Source organism: Dreissena polymorpha, chromosome 11 (genome assembly GCF_020536995.1).
Source record: "Dreissena polymorpha isolate Duluth1 chromosome 11, UMN_Dpol_1.0, whole genome shotgun sequence".
Taxonomy (NCBI): domain Eukaryota; kingdom Metazoa; phylum Mollusca; class Bivalvia; order Myida; family Dreissenidae; genus Dreissena; species Dreissena polymorpha.
In genome coordinates this window covers 41,060,027-41,080,234 of record NC_068365.1, presented here as the reverse complement: position 1 = coordinate 41,080,234, position 20,208 = coordinate 41,060,027, and the positions used below count along the sequence as shown (strand labels likewise).

At 33.7% G+C, this 20,208-nt stretch overlaps 2 protein-coding genes across 2 annotated transcripts in view; both read right to left on the bottom strand.

The window, feature by feature from the left end:
* The window catches only part of LOC127849785 (uncharacterized), a 100,550-nt gene extending 86,225 nt beyond the window's left edge, over nt 1-14,325 (bottom strand). The window contains exon 1 of the mRNA XM_052382536.1: nt 14,277-14,325. The gene's annotated coding sequence lies outside the window, so the exon portion shown is untranslated. The remainder of the gene's footprint in view (nt 1-14,276) is intronic.
* LOC127850569 (plexin-A1-like) overlaps nt 1-20,208 on the bottom strand; it is a 314,190-nt gene that overhangs the window by 241,921 nt on the left and 52,061 nt on the right. The gene's annotated exons all lie outside the window — the stretch shown is intronic.

Here is a 20,208-nt window from a genome sequence, read left to right as displayed (position 1 = left end):
TCCCGTATCTCATTAATAGGATTGTTTTCTATGAATGAAGAAAACACTCATTCACTCTTATAGTCTTGTTTCACATGTATATATATATACACCATATTACAATTCATATTGAAAGTTACAAACTCATCAATACAGTTGATTTATAAAGAAGCACATTAAATAACCAAACAAATTGTAATAAAACTCATACATGTGTATTGCCGTACGTCTTAAACAATAAATTTTAGATATATTATTAATTTAATTCTCTCAGCCATGCATCTACTACGTTCCAATTAAACATGTTTTATTCGCATGTTTTCAAAACTGTGCCCTTCGCTCCCATGGTGTGTACAGTCAAACCAAATGTAGGCATGCTCCTGGATGTGTCCAATCACATTAATCAGTGGACATTTCTGTTGTAAAATGATCGTTGGTAAAAAAAATAATTTAGTATTTATGTCGTTGTTAATGCATAAAATGGTCTTTTGGCAAAAGACATACTTCATACTGCCTGAGCGATACATTGTTAAATGAATAATAAAACAATTGCTTGCAGGATGCAAACACAAAATTAAAATAAATGTGTCAATAATTGGTGATACACATTTTCAATTTAGACAATTAAAATATCTCCAAATGGCCAGACAAAACACATCTTATATCATGTGATTGTTCTAGTTCAAAATATAATTATAGTCGAGTCGGTCATGTTATTACTGGGGATCTTAATTTTGTTGAAATGCAAAACCTAAGAAATTTACTGCGACCAGGCCCTAAGTATAGACTTGCTATTCCAATCGATTTTCAAAGAAAGATAACAATAAAAAATAGAAGAAAAATTGCGAGGGGGGATTATGAGGTGGGGCGTGGGGGATTGTTTGGGTAGAGTCCGTTTTGGTATATCAGGTAAGTGTTGGTTTGTCATAGTGTCAATCAAATCTGATAATAAATAAAAAAAAGTAATGGCAAAATTAGAAAAAATTAATAATTTGATCTTACTAGTCAATGTCGTTCAAAGGTGAAGGTCAAATTTCACTTGCCAGGTACAGTACACAATGATATTAAGAAATAATTAAAAGCAATAGCCATGATACTTCATAAATACAGTGTATCTAGACAAAGCAAGAGGGCCATGATGGCCCTGTATCGCTCCACTGCTGAAAAAAGGCTACAATATATATTTTCTGCATGTGCAAATACTTAAATAAATATAGGCCCTATTTAAGCACATGTACACTTTTGTGACCCCCTGGGCTTGGTCAAATTTAACCCAAGGGGCATAATTTGAGCAAACTTTGTACAGGACTACTATATTTCACTACATGTACATACACAATATGGTAGCCCTAGGTCCTAAAGTTAAGGGCAAGAATATTTTAAAAGTTTTCACAAAAAGCGTATTTAATGTTCAATTTTGTGACCCGCGGGTCAGGGTCAAATTTGACCCAAAGGGCATAATTTGAACAAACTTGGTAGAGGACTATAAGATGTTACTGCATACCAAATTTGGTAGCCATAGTCTGAATGGTTTTCAACAAGAAGATTTTTAAAGATTTCACAAAATAGGCGCTTTATAAGCGTTTATTCAATTTTGTGACCCCCAGGGCAGGGTCAAAGTTGACCGCAGAGGCATTATTTGAACAAATTTGGTAGAGATTTATTAGAGGTCACTACATACCAAATTTGGTAGCCCTATGCCCAGTGGTTATGGACAAGAAGATTTTAAAAATTTTCACAAAATAGGCCCCATATTAGCATATGTTCAGTTTTGTGACCCCCCGGGCAGGGTCAAATTTGATCCCAGGGGTATTATTTGAACAAACTTGGTAAAAACTGTTAGATGTCACAACATACCAAATTTGGTAGCCCAATGCCTTTTGGTTAAGGACAAGAGATTTTTAAAGTTTTCACAAAATAGGCACTATATAAGCATATAATCGATTTTGTGGCCCCCAGGGCAGGGTCAAATTTGACTCCTAGGGCATAATTTGAACAAACTAAGTGGAGGACTATACAACGTCACAACAAACCAAATTGTGTAGCCCTAGACCTAATGGTTATGGACAAGAAGATTTTAAAAGTTTTCACAAAATAGGCAATATATAAGCATATGTTCAATTTTGTGACCCCCGGGGCAGGTTCAAATTTAACCCCATTTGGTAGAGGACTATAAGATGTCACTACATACCAAATTTCATAGCCCTAAGCTGGATGGTTATGGCCAGAAAGATTTTTGAAGTTTTCGCAAAATAGGCCTTATATAAGCATATGTTCCATTATTTGATCCCCTGGGGCAGGGTCAAATTTGATCCAAGGGGCATAATTTGAACAATCTTGGTAGATAACTATACGATTTCACTACATACCAAATTTGGTAGCCCTTGGCCCAATATTTATGGACAAGATGATTTCTAAAATTTTCACAAAATAGGCCTTATATAAGCATATGTTCAATTTTGTGACCCTCGGGGCAGGGTCAAATTTGACCCCAGGGGCATAATTTGAACAAACTTGGTAGAAAACTATAAGATGTCACTACATACCAAATTTGGTAGCCCTAGACCCAATGGTTATGGAAAATAAGTTATTAAAGTTTTCACAAAATAAGCCCTTTGTAAGCATATATTCAATTTTGTGACCCCCGGGGCAGTTTCAAATTTGACCCCAGGGGCATAATTTGAACAAACTAAGAAGAGAACTATTACATGTCACTACATACCAAACTTGGTAGCCCTATGTTATACGGTTATAAACTAGAAGATTTTGGCAAGTTTTCCCACAATTGGCCTTATATAAGCATATGTTCAATTTTGTGACCCTCAGGGCAGGGTCAAATTTAACCGAAGGAGCATAATTTTAACAAACTTGGTAGAGGTCTATAATACTTCATACCAAATTTGGTAGCCCTACCCCCAATGTTAATGGACAAGAAGATTGTGAAAGTTTTCAAAAAATAAGACCTTTATAAGTATATGTTCAATTTTGTGACCCCCGGGGCAGTTTAAAAATTGACCCAAGGGCATAATTTGAACAAACTAAGAAGAGAACTATGGACAAGATGATTTCTAAAAGTTTTCACAAAATAGGCCTTATATAAACATATGTTCAATATTGTGACCCTCGGGGCAGGGTCAATCTTGACCACAGGGGCATAATTTGAAAAAAACTTGGTAGAGGTCTATAAGATGTCACTACATGCCAAGTTTGGTAGCCCTAGGCTATATGGTTATGGACGAGAAGATTTTGAAAGTTTCCTCAAATAGGCCTTATAAGCGTATGTTCAATTTTGTGACCCCTGGGGCATGGTCAAATTTGACCCCAGGGGTATAATTTGAATAAATTTTGTAGAGGACTATTAGATGTCTCTACATACCAAATTTGATAGCCCTAGGCCCAATGGTTATGGACAAGAAGTTTTTGAAAGATTTCAAAAAATAGGCCTTATATAAGCATATGTTCAATTTTGTGACCCCCGGGGCAGGGTCAAATTTGACCCTAGGGGCATAATTTGAAAAAATTTGGTAGAGGACTATTAGATGTCTCTACATAATGAATTTGATAGCCCTAGGCCTAATGGTTATGGATAAGGAGATTTTGAAAGTTTTCACAAAATAGGCCTTATAGAAGCATATGTTCAATTTTGTGACCCACGGAGCAGGGTCAAATTTGACCCCAGCGGCATAATTTGAATAAATTTGGTAGAGGACTATTAGATGTCTCTACATACCAAATTTGATAGCCCTAGGCCCAATGGTTATGGACGAATGATTTTGAAAGTTTTCACAAAATAGGCCTTATATAAGTATATGTTCAATTTTGTGACCCCCGGGGCAGGGTCAAATTTGACCCCAGGGGCATAATTTAAAGAAAGTTGGTAGAGGATTATTAGATGTTTCTACATACAAAATTTGATAGACCTCGGCCCAATGGTTATGGACAAGAAGATTTTGAAAGTTTTCACAAAATAGGCCTTATATAAGCATATGTTCAATTTTGTGACCCCAGGGGCAGGGTCATGTTTGACCCCAGGGGCATAATTTGAAGAAATTTGGTAGAATACTATAATATGTCTCTACATAACATATTTGATAGCCCTAGGCCCAATGGTTATGGGCGAGAAGATTTTGAAAGTTTTCACAAAATAGGCCTTATATAAGCATATGTTCAATTTTGTGACCCCCGGGGCAGGGTCAAATTTGACCCCAGGGGCATAATTTGAAGAAATTCGGTAGAGGACTATTAGATGTCTCTACATACCAAATTTGATAGCCCTAGGCCCAATGATTATGGAAGAGAAGATTTTGAAAATTTTCACAAAATAGGCCTTACATAAGCAAATTTTCATTTTTGTGACCCCCAGGGCAGGGTCAAATTTGACCCCATGGGGCATAATTTGAACAAATTTGAAAGAGGTTCACTTCAGGAACACTCCTGTGAAATTTCATCAGAATTGGACCAGTCGTTTAGGAGAAGATATTTTAAGGAAAAGTTAACGCACTCACGCACGGATGCACGCACGACGGACACAGGACCATGACATAAACCCCGCTGGCCTCTGGCAAGTGGAGCTAAAAATCAAGACTTGCCCACTCGTATACCTTGACCTTGTACATTGCCGCATAATTGTCGCGCTCTTTTGTCGGGACATATACATGATGACTATATTGGAAGCATTTGTAAACATCGTGTTAACATTAAAACATCGGAAATGTGTCTCCGATTATAAATTATTATTCTCTTTTGGGAATTTAACGGAACATTTATACTTATGGTTTATTTGTTGTGTATTGTATATTAATTTGTTACAACGCTTTACGTGTCGAAAAAATGTTTTGATATCGAAAAAATGTTTTGATAATATTATGCATTAATAGCACAATTTCCAGGAGGAAAACGTTTTTTACATGAAGGCGTATGACGCAATAAAACGTTTTTTTGTAAGATCGTATTGCATTCAATCTAAATTTAAATAGGCTCGTTTAATGAAAGCTGTGTTCCACATAATGCACTGTACTCTTTCCACTTCTGAAAAATGGTGTAGTCATATGGTCGTGTTAATGAAATTCTCAAACATATTTACCGACATAAATGTTTAAGATTATTTTTTCGTAAGTGATGATGCAATCATATTGGATTATTTGATAATTGTGAACATTATAAAAGCGTTATGTACATGTATGTATACAGTTATCGATAATTTTCGGTTTATATGCATGAATTGGCGAATCATCGATTTCACCGATATCCACTTCGATCACGGCGAATCACCGCAAAATTGAGGGGAACCAGCGCGGAGATTATCTTGCTCTCGTGCGACGAGGAAGTGACGAATAACGTGAAATCGCGGTGATTTTCCACTAAAAAAGCAAACTGTCCGCCTTGACTCCGTGAATAAGGCAAAAATCACGGGTCGCGTAGTGTATAAACTCACGCTGTTCGGTCAGGTGATTTTTTGTCCGGACAGGCTTACTTTTCCATCAGCCTGTCAGGTTGACAGGCACTGTTTGGAACTTTTCAGGAAGCCTGCGACGGGCGTTCAATATGGCAATTTTAATAGGCCCGAGCTATAATTTACACGCCCAGGCCAACGGGCGTGCGCTTATTTCGCAGACTGTTATTTAAATCCAATGCACAAATATTATAAATACAAAATACTTAATTTGTTTCAATTTTATATGTTGTAACACAGTTTATAAAAAAAAAAAACATTGGTTGGATTGCATTTGACAAAAAACACTATTTCATCTTTCATTTACATACTACATTTATTATCTTCACATCAAAATTGTGCTACAAAGTCAAAATTATAACCCCAAACATCTGTTCACAACTTATTTTAAAATATGACAAAAGCAAATGACAATACAATATCATATAAAAAATATGGCAGTGAATTGTCTTGTGGGTGTATTGTCCAAGGAAATCAAATTCTGGAGTGAATTGTCCAGGGGATGAATTGTCTTGGGGGTGAATTGTCTGACACCCTTTCCCCGGTTTACTAACGACTCGCCCCCTTAACGACTCGCCCCATAACGACTCGCCCCACTTTTTATAACGACTCGCCTCACTTTTATAACGACTCGCCCCACATGTATAACGACTCGCCCCACATAGATAACGACTCGCCCCATCATTACTTATATGGTAGGATTTTTATTTAATTTCGATTTTATTGTGTTTTAAGTCGGTAAAAACTGGTGGGGTATTGAAAAAATATCTTAAGATTTGGCAAATTAGAAGTTTGATGAAATTTGTTAAAATGCTTTACTTTAACTGTCACCTTTTTCAGGAACTTTCAACAGAAACTGGAATACTGTATCACATCCTGCATGATATGTTCAAGATTTCTACACCTGGAATTTTATCAACTCTTGCAATTAATATTATGCGTTAGCACAGTAACATAACTATGTTTTTGCGTATATAATATATAACGACTCGTCCCATCATTTTTATTGTTACATTTTTAGCATCTATGTTAAATGTAAACAGTACAGATGAATAGAAAGAGAAATATATAAGAAAAACTTTTTTTGTGTTGATGGTTTATTAGATACTTATGTACTTATATACAACAACAACAACAACAACTTATAAATAAAAAGAAAGTTACGCAGTGTGTATAATAATATCAATACATTGATATAATAAGAAAAATTTACAAAAAGACAGTAATACATCAGTACCGGGTAATCAATATAATTATATCTTAATATTATCAACATTGAATTTATGAAAATGATTTTATTCAAACGTTTTATTCATAACAAATTTAAACACTATTTACACAAACAACAACAACTATTTGCACAGGTCCGTACATGGCTGAACACAAGTCCAGCAGCTGCGCTGCAAATACAGAGTGCAAAGCGCAGGCATGGTGTAAGTCGAATTATCAATTTAAAATAATGGTATACTATAATAATGTATACATCTTTAAATACTAAACTCCGCAGTGGCACGTATTACTCAATGTAAGTTATAACCATTTAAGTAATTAAACAAATCGTGGAATTAATTGATTTATCACAAATGGTTTCTTGTTTATTTGAAACCATTGCAAATTTTCCGTGGTAATTGTTCACACCTACAAATTAAAAGAACCGCCATTTAATTAGCGTTAAATGTTTATTTGAAACCATTGAAAACTTTCCGCGCTAATTGTTCACACCAAAATTTAAAAGAAACGCCATTTGATTAGCATTTTAAAGTAAAGTTTGTGTGAAAAACACAAAAGGACTGATACGCATTTTTATAGTATGAAAAAAGATTTTTAAAACGTGTGTTGTGTATTCAGATCAACAGGTAATAAATAGGTAGATTTAAGATTATAATGGTAATTTTAAAATTATAAATAAAAAATTATCTTACAGATGAATTGTGTCCGTAAAATTTCTGCAAAAAATAAATTTCGGCAAAGACCTTTTTTCATTTTTCTTACCTTTCAATACCCGTATATATGAAAATATCTTTACCACGAAGCAAGGTATTCACGCTTTCGCGATTATGACACATGTATTGTTGATTGTCATCACCCGCCCGCGGTAATGTACCTGTCAATTATGTTGTTAATTCATCGGTCTCTTTATAACGATAATCCCTAAATTCTTGAGTAATTTAACCTGGGAATCTTTAATTGTCGATATGATCTTAGCCTTTGCTTCTTTTTATAAATATAAAGGAAAGTATGACATGAGACAAATGTACCGATACCCAATAGTCTTGCTTTATGATAATATTGTCACTGAACAAAGATGTAAAAAAATCATAAAATAAAAATTATTACTTTTCAGAATATGCCTGCAATAGACGTCATTAAGGTCAGGTATAAGGCAAAAAACCGCTGAACGATGGTTATCAAACAATGCCGAACCTTAAATTCATATTATGAATTGATTTCATTTATATTACCATATATAATATAACATTTTATTTTGATAGGGCGAGTCGTTATATATGTGGGGCGAGTCGTTATACATGTGGGGCGAGTCGTTATAAAAAGTGGGGCGAGTCGTTATGGGGCGAGTCGTTAAGGGGGCGAGTCGTTACATTACCCTTTCCCCCACCCACCCACTTTTTAATGAAAAATTGAGAAATTTTACCCATTTCATGGCATGCAAAGTACATTCAAACAGAATGCAATTCTAGTTTTGGCTACATTACTCATTAATTTCAACAATGTGCTGTGATTATTTACCTAGAAGTCTTTAGATTTTTCACAATTTACCTTCAAAGTTCTGTTCTGTTTCTGCAGCGTGAAATATTGACTTTCGCAAAAACCTCCTTTTTGGAGATCCAAAATAGGTAATGTAACGACTCGCCCCCTTAACGACTCGCCCCATTACGACTCGCCCCACTCCAAAATATCCTTGCAAGGGAGCTGTCGCTAGTTTCAATGTTTTTTTTACAATATTTTGAGACATTCTTTCTTAAACCTAACACAAGAAATACCTTTTATAAATTCCTAATCGATTTTTAAAGACCATAGGTTACCCATACCCTAAAGATATGTAATTTTTCCCCCTTTCACTGATATGTGCTCGGTACGACTAAAGAGCGTATATTACTATATTCGCGAAAGGGGCGAATATCAACAGATATCGGCTGTTTTAAAATGGTTTTCTAACATTTTTGATATGGAAATTCTTCTATGAATATAATTCTTCCTGATGTATTTATTCTGTTAAGATCGAGTGAACATTTAAGTGGTTTTTCGTGACATTTGTGAAATGTCTATGTAGTCTTTGTAGAGCTCTTTTTCAGCGTTCATGTTTTGTTTTTGTTAATTATTTGTATTCTAATTTCTATTTAATTGTTATAAATTTTATATAAGCTGATATGTTTTACTTTTTTAATAAGCTATGACAGATTTTGAAATGTTCATACGTTAGTATGTTAAAGTGATATTATAGGAATATTACAGTTTATAGGTGTCTATCGCAACCGTTGTTTATTTTTGGTGTTTTCACTTCATATACACTTATATTTGTTAATGCAGCATCAACATACTACAACAATATCCCGGAAAGAGAAAAATAATGCATTTGAATATCAACCGTAGTTTCGTTTTGACAACTGACGACACACAAGACTCGATTTACGAAGTGAATCTAAATCTAGTTTTAGTGCAGATTCGTTCGTACGACACAAATACACTAGTTTGTTTTACGGATCTTTTCGGCTTAGAGGACTGGGTGAGTCATGTAAAATATCGATTATAATATATACTTTTTATTGACCTTTTCGACATTATTTTAAGGGAGCCAACTCTGGGTGGATTTAGTGAGGTCGGGGGGGGGGGGGGGGGGGTACTCGATCATCTACTGCAGTGCGTCTGCATACAGTTCTGTATTGATGCAATTATAATTTCCCAATAATTTGCAGATATAACTTATATGGTATGATTTTGTATTTAATTTGTTATTAGCTTATTATCTTTGATTACCTGGAATTTTATTAACTCTATGTTCTTTAAAAAATAAAATAAAGATACTTCAGATGTGTGTCTACTTCATACCCTTACATTAAAAAATATCAAACACATTCAGAAAGATAATAAAATGGATGGTGGTTTAAGTTGCTACACATCCAATGTTGTCATGTAATCATTTAAATTAACATGTGATGTGTTGACATGACTATTAACACTGCTAAGAAAACATTTACTTGGAATTAAAATAAGTGTCCCTGGTCAAATGTCCATTGGCTAAATATCCATATGGGTGAAACTTTCACCTGCATCACAGTCATCCTTAATTGGTTGTGTTCGGCTATCCCCATTAACTACCCGTTATGGCAGATTTGTTCAAATCAAGACAAGTATCAATATTTGAAGAATTGTTATTGCTTTTCCAGTCTTGACGCTTACCCCTAGCCCGGCAGCCCGGGGCTTGTGATAAATTTGGGCTATTAAAATTTCCAGATTCATATAATCGGGCAGCTTTGGCTAGTGGGTATTTTAATATGTTCTATTAATGCATAAAGATTCGGGCTAGTTGTTCAAAAATGCTAAAGTGAATACTGATTGTATATGCTGGTTAGTCTGAGACATTCCAACAAGCAATAACTGTGACAGTCCAAATACTTGCTCATTAAAGTGTGTGTATGTGCAGGAGCTTGTGTGTGTGTTTGGTAAAACTTCATTTAAAAAACTGATTCACTATTTAGTTTTTAATCTAATGGAAGTAAAACCTGACTGTAAAATGAATATTATCATTGTAAAGATTTTGTTGTTGGGATCAAATATTAAAAATTGTAATACCTATGATTAACACAGAAAACATAAACCGAACGCTAATTCCTGTTGATGTACCAGAGCCAAAAGACCTGGAAGTATAGGATGATGTTCCTTATGATAGTACTAGTAGGTACTGGTTGGTTTGTCTTTTTGAAACATCTAATAGTATATTTAATTTTTATTTCATTAATAAAATGGGGTTAACTTAATTATCCTGCTCAGTGGTTGAATCTTCAGGAAATGTTAGCATAAGCATATACATTGTTTTGATACATGTATGCCGGCGACCCTCAACACCAATTTGGGTTACAGACAGGGTAGCCTAAGGTGTAATTATTTCTAGAAGATGAACCCGAGTTGAGGCTTTAACTTACCAACCCATGAGTGAGTCAGGGTAAGCTTGGAATTGGGGACTTACTTTTGCTTAATAATGATCTTAAATAATATTATAGTTGTCAACAATATTATTTTATGTATTTTAGGCTTTTATTATGTATTTTAGGCTTGTTAGGCTTGCAATAGAACTTATAAAAATATATAGATTATTATACAATTTACAAATCAAACATATTTAACAATAAATTAAGTAGTCTTATGTTTACTGAAATGTGCAAATACCAAATGGTTATTACCGGTATTTCTGAAAATTTAGCAAAAATGAGCTAATATAATAAAAAAATGTATATTTTTAATAAGTGGGTGGGTTTAAATTAACTTGCACTCAAAAATTATAAAAGTCTGGGATTGTTTAAATTTCTGAAAGGTTTCTGCACACAGTACAGAGTTATGATCTTATTATGTTTGTCAGTAGTTAATTTACGGCGCCGTAATTAACAATGGTAATGAAATATTATCGAGCAGATGGTCATTGAACGTTATAATAAAACTAAAGAATGTTTTTATTAGTTATACATCGGCAATTTATCGCTTTTATTTAATTTATAAAGTCAATATAGCGGACAGGTAAGCCGTAAGGTGTGTAGAGCGAATACTGGCAGAACCCCCCCCCCCCCCCCCCCCCGAACCCTTAATCTCGCGTTATCTTGGCAGTCTCGTTACGCGTGATTTAACAATGTCGAAATCGTGAATAAACAACTGGCAGCAAGATGAGTTGCAGATAATTCGTCAGTAACCACATTTAAACTAACTCTTTTGACCTGTTAATTATGTTCAGCTCAATTCAACAGTGAAACATGCCCATAATATCACTTTAATTGTTAATTTGGAATTGTAATAATAAACCATATGTCACCTAATCAGTCAAGAAAGTAACAATACCTGAAAACACCATATCCTATTTCCCACCCCTAAAATTACAATAAACAGATAATCTGTCAGTCATTCAGAGCTGATGAGGGTACTGATAATCGAGGGGTAGATAAGGCTATTACTGATAGGGGTTGCCTAGAAATAAGGCTGTAGTATGGAATACTTAAATAAATATTTTAATTTGTCATGCTTTACAATTTAATATTTAATTAATTAATGTAGAACTGTAACTCATGTTCAAATTTTAATAATGCTGGGCAATTTATTAAATTATTAATTAAATACACATTTGATTCTGTAAAATTGTATTATGACTGATTATTATTGTAAAATTAATAATCTTTGCGTACAAAAATGTTTCAATACATGTAGGTATGATAATCATATATACTCGGTTTATATGATACTAAGCTATACGTATTTGTACTCACGTTAACATTATTGTTATACGTTTTTTACTTATAATTGTGTGTGCAATAAGTTTTCCATAGGTAACGGGATCTTCATTAATAGTTTTATGACAAATATTAAATTCTTAATAATTCATAGTTCTATCAGTCTTTATGTCCTATTCATTAAATTACAATATTAGTGTACATATTGTAAATCTTTGATAATGTGTGTAAATATTGAAATAAATATTAAAATAAAAGTATATAGATGTATGTCTACTTGTGTACATATTGTACAGCTTTGATGCTGTATGTAAATATTGAAATAAATATTAAAATACAAGTATATAGATGAATGTCTACTTGTGTACATGATAAAGCTTTGACAATGTGTGTTTCAAATATTTTAATAAAATAATAGTTTAAAAAATATATTTTAAAAAGTACTTTTACTGTCTGTTATAATGTGCCGATAATGTAACCTGGTGTAAACACAATTTGTTAAAAAAATGTGTTATTTTGTGAAAATATTGCAATAAAAAGTATTGAACTAAACTCTGAAAGTATTTCTCATTTGTGTTTATGCATAAATAACTCATTCAGAACCCATCAACACATTAATAGTTTCACTACCGTGCGAGTTGACTTTTAGGTACGAGTTGACTTCCGTGCGAGTTGACCAAACAATGTGCGAGTTGACTACCGTGCGAGTTGACTTAGGTACGAGTTGACTGTAAACCTTGTATTGTGGAGTCGTCGTGGTTATTGTTGGTTGTGTGTAGCCTAAAAACAATGTTCATATTCGCGAACATGACTTTAGAGTTCGAAACATGATAATGGCTAGAGAATTGCTCTATTTTTGTTAACAGTCTTAATTATATTTTACATTAAACTGTAATTTGTTGATAAAAACATTGCAGAAAAAGCATCAATATTGCAAATATTCGATCATATTCGTTCGTTTCGTTCATATTCGCGAAAATGAGTCATATACGCATTATAGACGGACCCAAAATTTCGAGCAAAAAACTTCAAAAACTGTTAAACGGGAATAAACAACACAATAATACAATTCCGAATGACAATAAGTATGTTTCCAATGTTATTGTCTTTCTGGATTGTATTTATCACCACAGAAATGGATAAAAGCAACGTTTGGATTATCAAAAGGTAAATGTAATATATTTTCGAGATAAGTCACTATATTATTTATACAGTCTTTCAAAATTATGGAACGTTTTAAATTCATCTTTCCAGAAATAGCAATATGTGGGTCTAATCTCTTTCAAAAAGACATTTTATTCAACGTAACGTACCGAGTTAAGAAAATTCAAAAATTATAAATTGATTTTGACACCTTAAAAAGAAAACATCAATTATTTAATAAAGTTTGGTGTCTTTTACTCTTTATACACTGGAATATATTGCAATGGGTATAAACTGTTTATTGAAGTCTGATCCTCCCCCTCCCTTCTCTGGTCAAACTCCCATTGGAGTTCTTTATAAATTGGAGTTAAACGGGGATCCCCCGTCAAACTCCCATTGGAGTTTTATTTAAATGGTGGATTGACGGGGTCTCCCGTGAAAACCCCATTGGATTTAATGGATATAGGAGATTGACGGGATCCCCCGTCAAAACCCCACGGGGGAAGAAAATCTACAAACACTGTATTTTCTTATTAAAGTACATATTTCTTACAATTATAACTTAAACATGTCTATTTGTAAACATTGAAACAGAAAACAAAGCATAATATTTAAATTACATTTTTTGTAAAATATAGGTAAAATTCTCCCGTCTGGAAAAAACTCCCATTGGAGAATTGCAATTCTTAACGGGGGAGCCAAAATCCCGTTGGGATCCAACAGGGGATGGCAACTTTATCATCAAATAACTCTACTTTCCAAAAACATTTTAACTCTTTTTTTTTCAATTATATGTATGTACTCAATGCCCCCTACAAATATGCAAAATTTCATAACAATTGTTCAATAAATAAAAAAAATAAGTTTGCAAATAATCTGGATTTGCAAACTTAATCTGGATACTGTTCTGTATATAAACTAACATATTATTCTAAAAATAATTTACAATTATGTGTGCATAATGTCGCATATGACCAAATAGTCATTTAAATCGACATAAATAAAAAGCATGTAATCGCAAACAAAGTTAATACATGCTCTTTAAATACAAAAGAAAACGGAATTGGTAAACGTGTTGATATATGTAATTATATGCAAAAATTAAAAAAAAACAATCTCGATGTATTTAAACATAGTGTGTCAACTCACTAAATATTTATCAATATATTGTTTAATAATGTCAAAAGAAAACAGCAACCTTTAACATAAAGTAGTAAAACATGTATAAGCATATCAACAAGTTAACAAACCTGCGCACACAATACTCCTTTATGAATACATTGCAATCTCTACCCGTCCGCCTACCACTTCTGAAAATAACGCAATCGATATCGGTTCAATCCATGTGAGCATTTATTGATTGTGTTCTGCAGGTCTTAAATCTACATACAGGTGGTTTGAAGTGCTTTATAAATTAGCAGTAGACTGTGACAAACCTATTTTGAAAAAGCAATTAAACTACTTGGAGGAAGATTTTATATATGCGATAAGTTTAACTACTTTATAGAGGTATATAGGTCGCTTAAACATAATAATTATTTAATTATGTTGCGAGTTGTTTGGGTGTTATCGCACTTGTTCTTTGACTAGAGTTCCGATGTTTGTTTTTGGTTTACAAAGAATATATTTTAAGGTCTAAAATAAAGCTTAAATTAAAAGCATTTTAATCGTTAAACGCATACATGTGCTTATTAAGGAAACACGTTTGGTCGTAGTTTGGCTTCAATGGATTTTGTCCTAAGAAAGATGGAAACTATTAACGTCAAACTATTACACCAAAACCACAGGTACAATGTAATATCCATTTATGTAAAACGCGATATCATAACGTAAACATTCAACAGTTGTTTGCAAACAAGTTTACATCTACTGCATCCGGATCAACAGTCTGACGCGCTAATCTCTAAGCTATTTCGATTTATATCTGTGCGCAGTAATTTGTCATGAAATTGAGTTGTTAAATGTGCACACACAATTATAAACACTCAGTTTTTGGTGTTTAACACGACGCTATAAAGTGTTATATCTTAAACGGCAAATTACTCAGTATAAGTTTTTCCAAGAATGCAGAAGGGCATTACTACATCTCGTGCGTGTATACTCAACATTAAATTTAAAAGTTTAATTCCTATTTAATATGGTCCAACTGTCCATATGTGCATTCGTGTCAAAAAAAAATCACATTACATTTTGAATAATCGAAATGCACACACAGATTCACAAAAATGCAACAACATTGATATTGTTAATGGCTTACCAAAGTGTCGTTATACATAAAGTTTAAATTTAATATACGATCGGTATTATTACGAATGAAATGCTCGATGTAAGCGTTATGGGTGAATATTAGAAGTATTGCGTGTTTGTAATTGCATTAAATATTCAAACCAATCCAATATCCCGTTTAATAGCTCGAATATAGTAAAACACACAGACCTTGAAACCGTTAAGACATTTTTCGTAGTTTAATAGCCAAGCGAAGTGAATTCTTCGGTATTCATGAAAACCAACCTTGCCCTTACATAAACAATTAAAACGAGAATTGTGATGAACTCGTGCTTACATGGGCACTATCGACATAGATTGACAAGATTACGGCGGAAACATATCTGAAACAACGCGAAAAATTCACATAGCCATGCCTTACCAGTGCACTGGAATCAGTTTAGGACGCACAATTTATAGTTGCATTGATCATTACTGATAATTACTATAATTACATGATCACATAACAACGGATATCTCTTTTTTATTTTTATTTGATGGATATATTGCAGCACGTACATACAATCCTGTAAATATAAGTACACTTGCGAAGTTTTGTGCATGGACCGTTATAAACATTTGTATGTTGCACCGAACCTGACGATTTAGTACACTGATGTAGATATGGTCTCACCCTGCTTCTAAAATTTACGTATGTATTGTATCGATCTAGTCAACACACTAAATTCAAACGATGCCTCTAGTATTTCTAGAATAGAATGTCTAAAATTAATGAATGATATTACTTCAATAACGCAGACACTTATGAAAACTAGGAAACAATAAAATATATATTTCATATTTTGCCAACCTGAACTTATCGTTAAGCTACCTGTCCTTTATTTTCATGAAATAATTACTATCAATCTGTTGTTAATTTTCTATAAATTCCCAGTTCTAAAATAACAATTATTTGCGAATAGGTTTCAACGAATGTAAAGATAAATGCTTGTTGGGTTTGACGTATTTTGCGTTTTTAACGACAGCAATTATTTTTGTTTTGTTTTTAACATCGAAATTTAAACATTGTTTAATTGCTTTTGTTAAAAGGGACATCAATATTTTGACGTTTACTCTTCAATTAATTATGGGCTCTGTTTATATCATAAACATGTCATCCGTGTGTGTAGTAATACTTCAACAGTGCAAAAATCCATATTTAAATGATTAAACCTAATAGTTTTGCTAGAGATGCGGTTTCGTCGAGAAATTGTGTTGAACTCGACAAATTAGTCACAGCAACACGCAAATTTATATATACCGCATACATTCTAAGAATATTTGAATTCTTAAAAACAGAAATATTATTTTGTTATGTAAGAATTCCCTAATTGTATTACATCTCATCAAGTCCGCAACATAAATTTATATTAAATTGTTTTATTGAAAAAGCAATCGAAACACAAAAAGGGTGAAACGGCTACATTAGTAACAAGAGCTGTCACCATAGGATGACATATGCCCCCTTTAAACGCTTTGATGGAAGTTATGAGCATTTTTCGAAACCTAATCGCAAATTTCGAACTCTAAACGCGGACCCTAAGTTCAAGGTTAAGGTCACAGAGGTAAACATTTTTGCGCGTATGGAAAGGCCTTGTCCATATACACATGCATACCAAATATGAAGGTTATATTTCAAGGGACATAGGAGTTATGAACATTTTTCGAAACCTAAACACAGATTTTGAAACCTAAACGCCGACCCGGAGTTAAAGGTCAAGGTCATACAGGTTAAAACATTTGTGCGTATGGAAAAGTCGTTTCCGTATACACAAATATGAAGCTTACATTTCAAGGAACATAGAAGTTATGAGCAGTTTTCGAAACCAAACGCAGATTTTTAAAACTAAACGCAGACCATTATGTCAATGTCAAGGTCACAGGGGTCAAAATGTTGAGCGTATGGAAAGGCCTTGTCCATATACACATGCATACCAAATATGAAGTTTAAATCTCAAGGGACATAGAAGTTATGAGCATTTTTCAAAACCTAAACGCAGATTACGAAACCTAAACGCGGACCCTAAGTTCAACATCAAGGTCACAGGGGTAAAAATGTGTGTGCGTATGGAAAGGCCTTGTCCATATACACATGAATACCAAATATGAAGGTAGCATCTCAAGGGACCTAGAAGTTATGAACATTTTTAGAAACCTAAACGCAAAGTGTGACGGAAAGACGGACAGAGGGACAGACAGACAGACAGACGGACGGACAGTCCGATCACTATATTCCCTCATTCGGGGGCATAACAAGAATCTGACATGTACCATATTAACCTGCATAGCATGAGAAAGAAGATTTGTTGCTGGCCAAGCAGATGAAAAGAGTCCTATATGATAATTTTGTGTGACGTTAAATCCGGATTTTTCCTTCGTTAAAGACGGGTTAGGGATTTTGTTCCTCAAATAAGGGGTTTCTAAGGGAAAAATATTTGTGGGGATTTATCTCTTACGATCCGGATTTTTAAGGGATTGATCTCAAACAATCCTTTCAAGGAGTTGTTAGGGATTTATTGGCGTGACAACGGATTGTTTGGGATTGTTAGGGCTAACTAGGGATGCGTACGGGTGGAACGGCGGATTTTAGAATGCGAGCTTTTGTTAGTACTGCACATGCTTAGTGGTGAAAAGGCGGAGTTATTATCGCGAGCTATATTAAAGCAACGATATATAAATGAACACAGATTGGTAACAACCATTCGGGCCAAAAGAGATTATCGGGATTTTGCGCGGCGAAAACGAGATCTATATCACTTGACATCAATCGGGCAGCCACTGATCACCCTCTGTTATCTGGCGTCGTCATGCGCTACGGCAGCGTGTCAACCCACTTGAATCCAATAAAATTCATTGCATCACTCCGTACAATAGAACTGCAAAACATGTGGTACCTGTAAAGAAAAGTTTCGATATTTATAGTAGCGTTGATAAGTTAAACGCGATTTTAAAATAAAACATAACATATTTGAATTTTTGTTGTATCTGAACCAACAATTTGCAATAGTACGTAATACTAGTTTTCAAAGCCAAGTACACCTTTCAATTGCCTTAAACTTAATTATTTCTATTTGGAAATCATCAATAAAGTATAATTATATAGGTGAAAGATTTCATGCATAGTTAGACTGTTTTAAAGTTTATATCTGTATTGGCCTAAAATATAATTGTTTTTTTTTAAATACTTCTAATGTACGTACCATTTTAAAGTTAATATAAAATGTTCAAGACTAAGAAAACTTTTTTATCTCAACGTGAATAGCCTCGGAGATATTAATTAGCGATTCTTTGTACCATTCCAGGCCGATGGAGATTTTGTTTTTGAAAAGTACATATCCGCTTTTGCCTTAAACTTTATTGTTTCTTTATGAATATTTCTAATTTACGTATCATTTTAAAATGTGATATAAAAAGATTCAAGACTAAGAACACTTTTTGATTTTTACGCGAACATACTCGGAGATATTCATTAGCGAATCTTTGTAACATTTCTGGTCGATGCAGACTTTCGCATTTAAAGATGCATATCCGCCTTTTCCCTCAGCTTTTACTATTTAAATTTACATTTCAAGTTTGAATAACAATTAAGAGGTAATCGCAGTAAACACCACATGCGGTAATAGATAATCAACTGTTAACCCTTAAAGCGCTGGAGCTGAATTTTAAAGGCCTTTGCAAACAGTTTGGATCCAGATGAGACGCCACAGAACGTGGCGTCTCATCTGGATCCAAACTGTTTGCTATTCTGATAGTATTCTTTGAAAAAAAATGAAGAAAATGCTTATTTTAGAAATTCAGCAGACGACATTTTAGCAGAAGACAAATTACCCAGCATGCAAAGGGTTAAGATTAAGCATTACGTTCTATCGAATATCCAAGCCACATTACAGAGCCGTGTATGCTTACACAGCTGCGTCACGAGAAATTCTCAGGTAACTTTCCAGTCACCGTACTGCGATGATCACCGTCCAATCGGTTTCAGGCATGCTTATGAGTGCGGTGTTAACTGGCGACTGTTATGTTTAATTGAAATTGGTAAACCGATAAATTAAAATGTACTTAAAAGACGATGTTGGGCATCATCATCATAGCACATTTTTACTGAAAACAATTAGTGTAAACATACTGTTAAAATAGTGACTTATGACAATTTTAATGCAAATGGTGAGCAATTAATTTATTATGGTGAGTAAATTGTGAAAACAATAACCTTTAACTATTTCATGCGGTAGCAAATTTATTCCATTACATAGATATTTAATGTCCATTAATAGAACCGATTTACACCGTTTTTCTACAGCCACGTGATAATGTTTGCTGCTACAATATAAAGAAGTGAAACTCCAGCTGCTGGAGCAGTATTGAATTTTCATTAAAAACAATTAGTTGGTCCTTTATTTAAGGCAAGTGACCGATTGCCCAAACAGTACAAAACAGCACAATACAGCACAATACAAACCAACATAAACACAAAATATGAATAAAGCTGGGGTCACCGCCTTGGAACGGTCAATGCAAAGCATTGGGGGTTTAAACCTGGTTATAGAGCGCTAAACCTCACATTTGGCCCAGCAATATTAATAATACATTTAAGTGTAAATAAAATTTAACGTCATAGCATTGTAACTCAAATTAAACAATAATAAAAGGGAATTAAAACGCATTCAATTTAATTACTATTTAATTACTCAATTGCATTGAAGATACAAAAGTAACAGAATTACAACTTTTTGACGAACGATCAAATAAAACTATTAACAATTGTCAACTACATTCCTTCTTTATAGAAAAGATTTGAGAATATAGAATCATAGAGTTAATATCTCAGATAATCATCGCGCAAATACAGGAAGAGGCAACAATAATGGGTGTAAAAAATCCATATTACATAGATTGGTTGTTTATGTGACTGCTAAA